Here is a 10,698-nt window from a genome sequence, read left to right on the forward strand (position 1 = left end):
CCTTTTCAGTTCTTAACTGAATTCTTGCAAATCTGTGACACTGTTAAGACCAATGGGGTTGATCCCGAGGTCTACAAGCTTATGCTTTTCCCATTTGCTGTAAGAGACAGAGCTAGAATATGGTTGGACTCTCAACTTAAAGACAGCCTGAACTCTTGGGATAAGCTGGTCACGACTTTCTTAGCGAAGTTATTTCCTCCTCAAAAGCTTAGTAAGCTTAGAGTGGATGTTCAAACCTTCAAACAGAAAGAAGGTGAGTCCCTCTATGAAGCTTGGGAGAGATACAAGGAACTGACCAAAAAGTGTCCTTCTGATCTAACGACCCAACTCCCAGTATGCCATGGTCATACAAGAAGCCAAGTTTTACCAACTTGTTCTTCCGAATTATTAACTATTACTTAATATATGAGCCTGTTCCTTGTTAGAACATTGCCAATTTTACGGGTAACATTTTTTTTTTACTTATATCGTTGCGAGCGAGGGAGTAAAATAAATAAGCACACACTGATAGAAATAATAAGGAAGCATAAAGAAACATATAACTCAGCTAATATTGTACATCATGTATACTAAAACAACACATATAGTGTTCACACAAGATTAAGTTAGTTTACATCCTCGTCATCCTACGTAGCTAATATATACACGACACTCCCAGGCCTGGCCCTTACAAAAAGCCGTTAAGCTGGTGCCCAGGCTAGCCTAACCACTATATAGCTCCTAGCTCTCAGGTGTACTAACACAAATGAGAGACTAACTAACAGATAATGTTAGACTAGAGTGTCATCAAAAGAATTCCCCTACTGCTGTCGGACTATATCTACACGTGGTCGATCGAAAGATCGTCATGAGGCTCATCCATCTCCTCATCCTGATCTATCTCTATCTCAGGATCCTCCTCCTCCTCATCGTCCGCAGCTACAGCTATACCTCAGATCCACCAGAAATACTGCTGCCACTATGTACAAAACCATTCACGAGCACAGGTCCGTTTGCGTAAATAGGAGTTACCCCATCGTCCAGTAGTGCCGGCTCATCAGGCTGTGGAAAGTCAGAGATTGGCTCAGGGGGAAAGTCCCACTCCGGTGGAATCATAGGTACGTAGTCTCCAGCTAACTCAGGCTCATCAGGAATGATAGGCTCAGGTACCACCTCATTCAAAGGTTGAGCTGGTATAGGGTGTCCGGGACCATCAGGAAAAGGATGTCCAGGTGCGTCAGGGTGTAACCAGGATAAGGGAAAGTCGTAGGGATCATCAGGATCAAAAAGCGGACTATACAAAATATGTTAAAAGGGACGGTTTTGTAACGCATAACGTCTGTTACGAAGCTCCGCACTCAGAATGTTGTAACCATAGTACACTAGATCCTCGTAAATGTGTAGGTCGTCGACTTTATAGAATATCACGCCCATTTCCATCTGAAGGGGAGGAAGGGAGAGAAGGGGTAAGAACTGGGAAGTCCTTAGTAGGGTCGGGGTTATTAGTTACGTTCAATTATTTGGGGGTCGATTAGCAGACGAATAATAGAATATAGCGAAGCAGTAAACAGAAGATAAAGACAAAAAGAGAAACTAGAGACAATAGAAAGCAGAACACAAAAAAAAGAATACAAGAAAATAAAGCATAGAAATAGCATACAAGCAGACAAACACAAAGAAATAGATCACACACAGAAAGGAATGCAACAAAGAATGATGCGCAGACAAGAATGATGCATGTCTAGTCCTAGTGCAGGTAATGAGCTCGTTTTTCAGTTTCTACCCGCTCCCGACGTAACCCAGCATTACCAGCCGGATATGGCTTTGCTGTTGGCAATACCCCTGTGTACAGGAAATAACCCCTCTGCCACCACAGGGTCCACTGGACGCAGGAAATAACATATTTGCCACTGCAGGGATGTATGCCGAAACACCTTCTGTATACAGGAAATAACACCTCTGCCACTACAGAAATGGAACAGGTGGTCACGGTACTTCTGTAGTAGGAAATAACCCCTCTGCTTTATAGAATTAAAATATGGATCTGTACCGCAGGAAAGCGTTCTCAGTGGTCGTACCACCATCTATCTGACTGCCACAATGCAGCATATGAACATATAGATATCTCTGAGGTTGCCTTAATGCAACAAATGACCTCTCAATAGGTCCTCTGCTCTTTATCATATTACTTTCTTTTTTTTGTCTCTTTATTCTGCTCTGTTTGTTCTTTTCTCTGTGCTTCCTTACTTTATTCTGCTTTCTCTGTTTAACGTATGTATTTAAAGCTTATGTAAATTTCGTTATGATTAGTTAGCCTGTCCCAAGTATAGGTTCATTAAGTCTATACTAAAACAGTTTAACTTTTCATATAATACCTAACCCTATTCGCAATTCAAGGACTAACTATGTTGCCCTAGTTCGTTCACTAGTCTCTGTCTATTTTTCTGTCATTAAAACTTTACAGACTTTTTCTTCGATTTTTATCTTTTCTTCAACTTCTTATCTTTCTTTTATCTTTGCCTCACTAATATGTTCTTACCACTCCCTAAGTGTTTTATGAATGTAATTATGAAATTCTGCACTTAAAAAAGTTGTCTTTCTAAAGCTTTTACAGAAAACTGCCTTTTCCGCATTATTTTATTATTTTTATTAAAATATTATTTTTAATTAAATATTATTATTTAATATTTTATTATTATTTATTATTTTATCATTAAATTTTCGAAAATTATCTTACCTTTTACTTTTAACCTTTAAAATTCACTTTTTACAACCCGTAACTTTTAATATTTCTACTTTTACCACCCTAACTTTCAGAAATTACCAAATAACCCCTTAAACACCAAAACTTTTACTCCCTTGCCCTTTTAAGGATCTAAAGCCTGTTCTTCATTGTTCTTCATTACACTCAAAGTGTTCTTCATGTTCTTCATAAATTCTTCAGATTCTTTCTCTGTTTTTACCCGTTTTTCAGTCTTTTTAGCAACCGATTTTACTATAATTCATAATAAATTAGCAGCCACTAAAACCCCATGTTTTCTACATGATTTCAACACAAATTGAACATCAATTTAAGCCTAGGGTTTCGTTTTTCCTGCTGCCTCAAGAACATGAACTTTAAAGCTTGAATTTCATCAAATTTCATCAAAATTTCACCCAATTTTCACCAAGAATCAATCATATATGCAACCAATTTTTAGCACATCCAAATCATACAACATTCACACGACTCAAACACAAATAATCAAGATTAATTTCGTGACACCCTACCTGGTTTTGCTGCTCCTAATTCAGTTAGACGTTCAGGTGGTCCTTTAGCACTTTTTCCTCCTAAATCACATCAAGAACAACTTTAAATCCAAAAACCCTCAACTGACCAAATCTTGATCAGCACGTTAGGAAGGGATATCTCACCTTACACTTGCTGGGAATTAACGTTTCTTCGCCCTCAAGTCAAGTTAAGCATGATTCTTAATGAAGAACATCAAGAAAACACATGTTTAAGCATGTTTCCTTGAAAACCGAATTGAAGAGGGAGGGAGACAGCCATCTCACCTTATTTGTAGCCTTGATATGTTATATGGTTATGTAGAGGAAGAAGAGAGGATCATTTTAGTGAAATCGGAGTTTTGATTTGAGTTTTAGTTCAGAAGAAATCAAGCTTTGAAGATTCATGAACCAAGAACTTTCTCTCCCTTTTCTCTTGATAATTTTCGGCCACAATGAGCAAATGAGGCAGCCTTGGGGGTTTTGGGGGTGTAAGGTGAATTTTGATTGGTTGGCTTGGAGGTGGATTAAAATAATATTAAAATATCTTAGGTGTATAACTACTAAAACTAGATGTATTAGAACATGATGAGCGGATAATTTATACGCTTTTTGACATTATTTTTAGTATGTTTTTAGTAGGATCTAGTTACTTTTAGGGATGTTTTCATTAGTTTTTATGTTAAATTCACATTTCTGGACTTTAATATGAGTTTGTGTGTTTTTCTGTGATTTCAGGTATTTTCTGGCTGAAATTGAGGGACTTGAGCAGAAATCAGATTCAAAGGTTGAAAAAGGACTGCTGATGCTGTTGGATTCTGACCTCCCTGCACTCAAAGTGGATTTTCTGGAACTACAGAACTCGAAATGGCGCGCTTCCTATTGCGTTGGAAAGTAGACATCCAGGGCTTTCCAGCAATATATAATAGTCTATACTTTGGCCAAGAATAGACGACGTAAACTGGCGTTCAACGCCTGCTTTCTACCCAAATCTGGCGTCCAGCGCCAGAAAAGGATCCAAAACCAGAGTTGAACGCCCAAACTGGCACAGAAGCTGGCGTTCAACTCCACAAATGGCCTCTGCACGTGCTACACTTAAGCTCAGCCCAAACACACACCAAGTGGGCCCCGGAAGTGGATTTATGCATCAATTACTTACTCATGTAAACCCTAGTGACTAGTTTATTATAAATAGGACCTTTTACTATTGTATTAGGCATCTTTGGATCTTTGGATTACCTTATGATCCTTTGATCACGTTTTAGGGGGCTGGCCATCTCGGCCATGCCTGGACCTTTCACTTATGTATTTTCATACGGTAGAGTTTCTACACTCCATAGATTAAGGTGTGGAGCTCTGCTGTTCCTCAAAGATTAATGCAAAGTACTACTGTTTTCTATTCAATTCTTCTTATTTCGCTTCTAAGATATCCATTCGCACCCAAGAACATGATGAAGGTGATGATTATGTGCGACGCTCATCATCCTTCTCCCTTATGAACGCGTGCCTGACAAACACTTCTGTTCTACATGAAATAAGCTAGAATGAATATCTCTTAGATCTCCTAACCGGAATCTTCGTGGCGTAAGCTAGAATGATGGCGGCATTCAAGAGAATCCGGAAGGTCTAAACCTTGTCTGTGGTATTCCGAGTAGGATTCAATGATTGAATGACTGTGACGAGCTCCTAACTCGCGATTGCAGGGCGTTAGTGACAGACGCAAAAGGATAGTAAATCCTATTCCAGCATGATCGAGAACCGACAGATGAATAGCCGTGCCGTGACAGGGTGTGATGCGCATAAACGTGTTATGCTACGATTTAGGAAATTGCACGATCGGCAAAATTCCTTCCGGCAAGTGCACCGGTTATCGTCGTCAAGTAAAAACTCACAATAGAGTGAGGTCGAATCCCACAAGGATTGGTTGAGTGAGCAATTCGGATTAGAAGTGTGTTCTAGTTGAGCGGAATCAAGATTTGAGATGAGAATTGCGGAATGTAAAATTGGCGGGAAAAGTAAATGACAAGAAAATTAAATGGCTGAATCTTAAATTGCATGAATTAAAGAGCAGAATGTAAATTGCTGAAATTAAAAGGGAATGGGGATGATTGCAAGAATTGAATTGCAGAATGTAAAGAGAAAGTGGAAATCAGAAATGGGGAATTCATTGGGTTTAGGAGATATTGAAATCTCCGAATCAAAACATGTATATCTCTTCCTCAACCAATGCATTCATTGAATTTTGCTTGGCAATCTTATATGATTGGATCCCAATTCCTTGGCTCACCAATGCTCTCTAAAAACAAACAAATTCCCAATCCCTTGGTTTAAATGTTCATAAGAAGAGATGATGCTTGATCACTGATTATACCACACAATTTCATGAACCACAATTTGGTAGGATTACATGTCACAATATCCATCCAAACCCCAATCCAATCCACTGTGAGAAAGCTTCTCTAGCATGAATCCTCCATTCCTTTCCCAAGGCTCCGAAGGATTCCAAGTATGAGTAGTCTCTTTCCCAAGACAACTACTCAATGGAATTAGATCGAGAAGCTTTCTAACAAAATTCAAGAGAAAAGATTGAAGAAGAAGATAAACTATTATTGATTCATTGAATTACAATAGAGCTCCCTAACCCAATGAAAGGGGGTTTAGTGAATCATAGCTCTGAATTCAATTACAAAGAAAAAGAAACTAGCTAAAAGTGAAAGTAAAAGTTCCCCATCAGGGGCTGGATTCCCCTTCAAATCCCCCCTGATGCAAAAACTAAGGCCTTTAAATAGGCTCCCTAAATTACAAAATGAAAATGAAATTCAAAGCAAATTACAATCAAATGAAAATAAACTATTCTAGATGATTCTTGTGGCCTTGATTTGGTGTTGTTGATGGGCCTTGCTTGCTTGAAGGGCTGAGTGACATAATTGATCCAAAAAGGATAATGATCCATTAAACTACACTCAAATGTTGCACCCCCTTTCTTGAGTCGTCACTTTGTTCTCTTGTCAACCTTGCCAATTTGATGCCAAATATAGACTATTATACCTCGTTGGAAAGCTATGGATGTCAGCTTTCTAACGCAACTGGAAGCACCTCAATTGGATCTCTACAACTCGAGTTATACTCCATGGAAGGTGAAGAGGTCAGCTGGCCTGATTGCATGTTGGTACTATGCTCTTCTATGCACATTACGGGGCTGTTTTCTCCCTCAATTTTTAGTATCCACCATGCATGCCATATATGCTTGGAAAGCTCTAGATGTCTTCTTTCCAATGCATTTTGAATCACCTCATTTGGAGTTTTGTAGCTCAAGTTATTTATGTTTGAAGAAGGCATGGTCAAGCTGTTCCATATAACACGTTTAAGCTTCAGTTTAAGGTTAAACTGAAGCTTAAACGTGGATAAAGGAAGGGCAGCCCTGGAGGTCGAACACGTTTAACCTCCAGTTTGAGGTCAAACTGGAGGTTAAACGTGGAAGCTTAGAATGGTAGCCCTGGAGGTGTCGAACACGTTTAACCTCCAGTTTGAGGTCAAACTGGAGGTTAAACGTGGAACTCCTTCCTGAGTGGCATTATTATTCTGGCGTTTAACCTCCAGTTTGAGGTCAAACTGGAGGTTAAACGTGGAAATGCTTCTTTGGTGAGACCTTCCATTCTGGCGTTTAACCTCCAGTTTGAGGTCAAACTGGAGGTTAAACTTCATTTCCAGCATTTCTTATCCTTCATGATTTTTGGCGTTTAAGCTCCAGTTTAGGCTTAAACTGGAACTTAAACTCCACATGTGATATTCAAGCTTCCTTTATTGATTTTGTTGCTTCCTTGCCTAGCCTCTTCTTCCCTGAAATCATCCAAACAGTTGCATCAAAGTCTTGCTAAAATTCATGAGAATTCTTCCATTCATAGCATTCAAGGAATATAACTAAAAACTCATGGAATTTGCATAAAAATCTTCATGTTTGAATGATTTAAGACAAGCATGACTATTTGGCCAAAATGATTACTTAAGGCTCAAGAAAATGCATAAAACAACTAAAAATAAAAGAAAAAGGCTAGTGAAACTAGCCTAAGATGCCTTGGCATCACAACACCAAACTTAATCCTTGCTTGTCCCCAAGCAAGTTCTGAATTATTGAGAAGAAAGAATGAAACAGAAAGTAAATTCATTAGCCATATCAGTAAGTAATTGACATTGATTAATGGGGTGTTCATGCAGAAAGTTGTTGCAGCATCACTTTATTGTTTCTTAGGTAAGAAAGTCACTTTTTATGTTTCCACTAAAACACTGCTTATGGCCTCTTGTTATTCACATATCCTTGGCAAGTTTCTTTTCTTTATTTTTCTTTTTATTTGAGCTTATTTGCTCCTTGTTGCTCAGTGTCATGTGTTGCTCAAGCCTTTGGCATTTTCTTTTTCTTATTAGTGCACTACACATATCCACTACAGGCATTTTAGTTCACATTTCTTCTTGAGACATTGGTGCCCAGCACCTCTTTGTGTGACTAAATGTTTTGTATTTAGGTTGCTCTTGATAATGGACTTTTGGTTGATAATCCCGGGTTAGTTAACCCAAGTTACCAAGTGTTGAAACACTCCTCAGAACCTATTCATCCAAGCATATCCTTAATACATAAACACCACAGGCATTTGTCTCAGAAGTTCAAACCATTGGTGCCTAGCTTATTTTCTCAATTTTTTGCTTTTTGGTTGCCCTTTTTCAGTGGCTTTTTCTTCTTCTTTTTCTTTCTTTTTCATGGCCAAAGACATTTATTCATCAAGATCCATAGACAGCATCCTAATTTCCACTAAAAGTGACAATTCTAACTTTATTTCTTAGTGAGCTGACTATTCAATCAAACATGCATACCACCACTTAATCTTATTTGATTTCTTACCAAATGGAATTGAGTTACTTTTGTTCAAACATTTCTTTTATTTTATGGAAACAGAACAAGCATGGCAAGCATACATTTAAGCAAGTGAAGTTTATCCAGACACTTAGACTATCACTTATTTGGAAATTAAACAAACAGACAAACAAAAACTGCAATGACTCAAACTTAAAGCAGGGGTGCATGCAAACTTCCAATATCAGCAATTCAAAGTACAAGCAATTAAGTGACAATACAACCTTTTAGCATCTTCTTTGTTGTTCATCATCCTTCCTAGCCTTGGTGTTCTCTTTGATGATGATGTATATTCCTTCCATGAGATTGATTGTCTTCCTGCAAAGCTATTAGAAGTTGCTTGTTCCCCAAGCACTTTGGTTAGCATGCATGTATGTTTGTAGGCCTCTGAACTTAGATTGGTGTGTGAACACCAAACTTAGTTCCTTGCCATATGCAGCAATTTGGATCATATGCAGAAAACCTCATGTGCTTTTATTAAGAAAATAACTATGAACTAGAAAAAGAAACTATGAACTAGAAATTGAACTATTGTTTAAGTAGTTTCCCTGATTGGTTGGAGCTAGTGACTAGTCATGCTGAGGTAGAAATGTGCTTTTAATGAAGTTTTTGGTGGAACACCAAACTTAGAATCTCACATTCACCCTTGAATTGTTTTGGTGTGCAACACCAAACTTAGCTCCTTGCAATACAGATAAATCTACTTAACTCTTTTATTGAAATAACTAGAAAAGAAAAACTACCTTTGGTTGGGTTGCCTCCCAACAAGCGCTTCTTTAACATCATTAGCTTGACATGCTGTTCTTGACTTTCTTCCTCTTCCTCCAGTTTGTTAAGAGGAATGACTTCAAGTGGATAAAGGAGCTAGTTAGTGCCCCTTGTTGTGAATGCTTCTTTCCAGCAAGCTTTCCCTTGTGATTGGCTTGAGTGAACTTGCTTGTTGGCTCAGGAGTTGGATTGTTCTTCGACCTTCTCTTCTTCATGGATATGGTCCTTTGTTTCTCGGTCACAATCCTCATTTTGGTGCTTGTTTCTACTGCCTTCACATCCTTGATCTCAGAACTTGGTTGTTGTTGGATAGTTGGAGTATCCTGTTCATCAAAAGCTTCCTGAATTTGTGGTTCAATGAACCCTTCCTCTTTGCAACTCTCTGTGTCATTGGAGTGTGATCTCCCTTGATTGACTTTCTCCCTTTCTTGTTCTTCTGATTCCTCCCTTGGGTTTGCCATGGTCTCACTAGAAGAATTGTGGGTAGGGATTTGCTTTGATAGATATCCAATTTGTGCTTCTAGCTTTTGAATGGCAGCACCTTGATTTTGTAAGTTGGATATCAATTCTTCCTTAAAGCCTTTCAAATCGGTTATGTCTTGACTCATGGTTGCAAGCATTCCTTCTATCCTGTTTAATTGATCTTGAAATTGTTGGTTCGGATTAGGTTGATGAGGTTGATTATCTTGGCTGTGATATGGTGGCTGGGAGTATGTGTTTTGTGTGGGTTGATAGAGTCTTTGGTTGGCGTGTTGGTAGTGGTATGACTCTTGTGTGTAGTGGAATGAGTCTTGTGGATAGTGAAATGAATTGTATGAATTTGAGAAGGAATTTTGTGCTGAGAAATGCTCAAGTGATGAAGAATTTGGATATGTAAAACTAGGAGGTGAGGTTGGATAATTCAGAGGTGATGGCTCTTGATGAATGGGGTGTGAATAAGTGAAATCTCTTTGGTTTTGATCTTCCCAGCCACAACTTGAGTAGTGATCAAATTCACCAAAACATGGACCATTTTGTGGCTCTGGGAAGTACCCCGTTTCCTGTTCCTGATACTCCCACCCACCATGAGCATAATAACATGAATCATTCTGTGGTGGTGGAGAGTTTCTCATGGATTTTGATTGACCAAAAGATGATGGATACTCCTTTCTTTTTTGCAATGTGCTTAGTCTCAAACAATACTCATCCAAAGATAGTGGAAATCCCATAGTGAGGCAATATCACAAACAGCTAGTGGTTAGTATGCTAACAAGTGAATAAGCAAAGAAAACAAATTAAAATCTGCAGAAATTAGCAGTAATAAACTGAAACAAAAACTATTAACAAAAGAAAAGAAAAATTGCTCAATCTAGTTAACTTCCAATTTGAGAATTGTCAATCGAAAACCAATCCCCGGCAACGGCGCCATAAACTTGATGCGCATAAACGTGTTATGCTACGATTTAGGAAATTGCACGATCGGCAAAATTCCTTCCGGCAAGTGCACCGGTTATCGTCGTCAAGTAAAAACTCACAATAGAGTGAGGTCGAATCCCACAAGGATTGGTTGAGTGAGCAATTCGGATTAGAAGTGTGTTCTAGTTGAGCGGAATCAAGATTTGAGATGAGAATTGCGGAATGTAAAATTGGCGGGAAAAGTAAATGACAAGAAAATTAAATGGCTGAATCTTAAATTGCATGAATTAAAGAGCAGAATGTAAATTGCTGAAATTAAAAGGGAATGGGGATGATTGCAAGAATTGAATTGCAGAATGTAAAGAGAAAGTGGAAATCAGAAA

The 10,698-nt window shown here is 38.5% G+C and overlaps 1 non-coding gene across 1 annotated transcript; it reads right to left on the reverse strand.

The window, feature by feature from the left end:
* Positions 1–213: 213 nt before the first annotated feature.
* LOC148567494 (small nucleolar RNA R71) lies at positions 214–317 on the reverse strand. The gene has a single exon (XR_015881929.1). It is a non-coding gene; the product is annotated as a small nucleolar RNA R71 (small nucleolar RNA).
* Between the last annotated feature and the right edge of the window lie 10,381 nt (positions 318–10,698).

The sequence above is a fragment of the Arachis ipaensis genome, chromosome B4, assembly GCF_059453495.1.
Source record: "Arachis ipaensis isolate K30076 ecotype BB chromosome B4, ASM5945349v1, whole genome shotgun sequence".
Taxonomy (NCBI): Eukaryota; Viridiplantae; Streptophyta; class Magnoliopsida; order Fabales; family Fabaceae; genus Arachis; species Arachis ipaensis.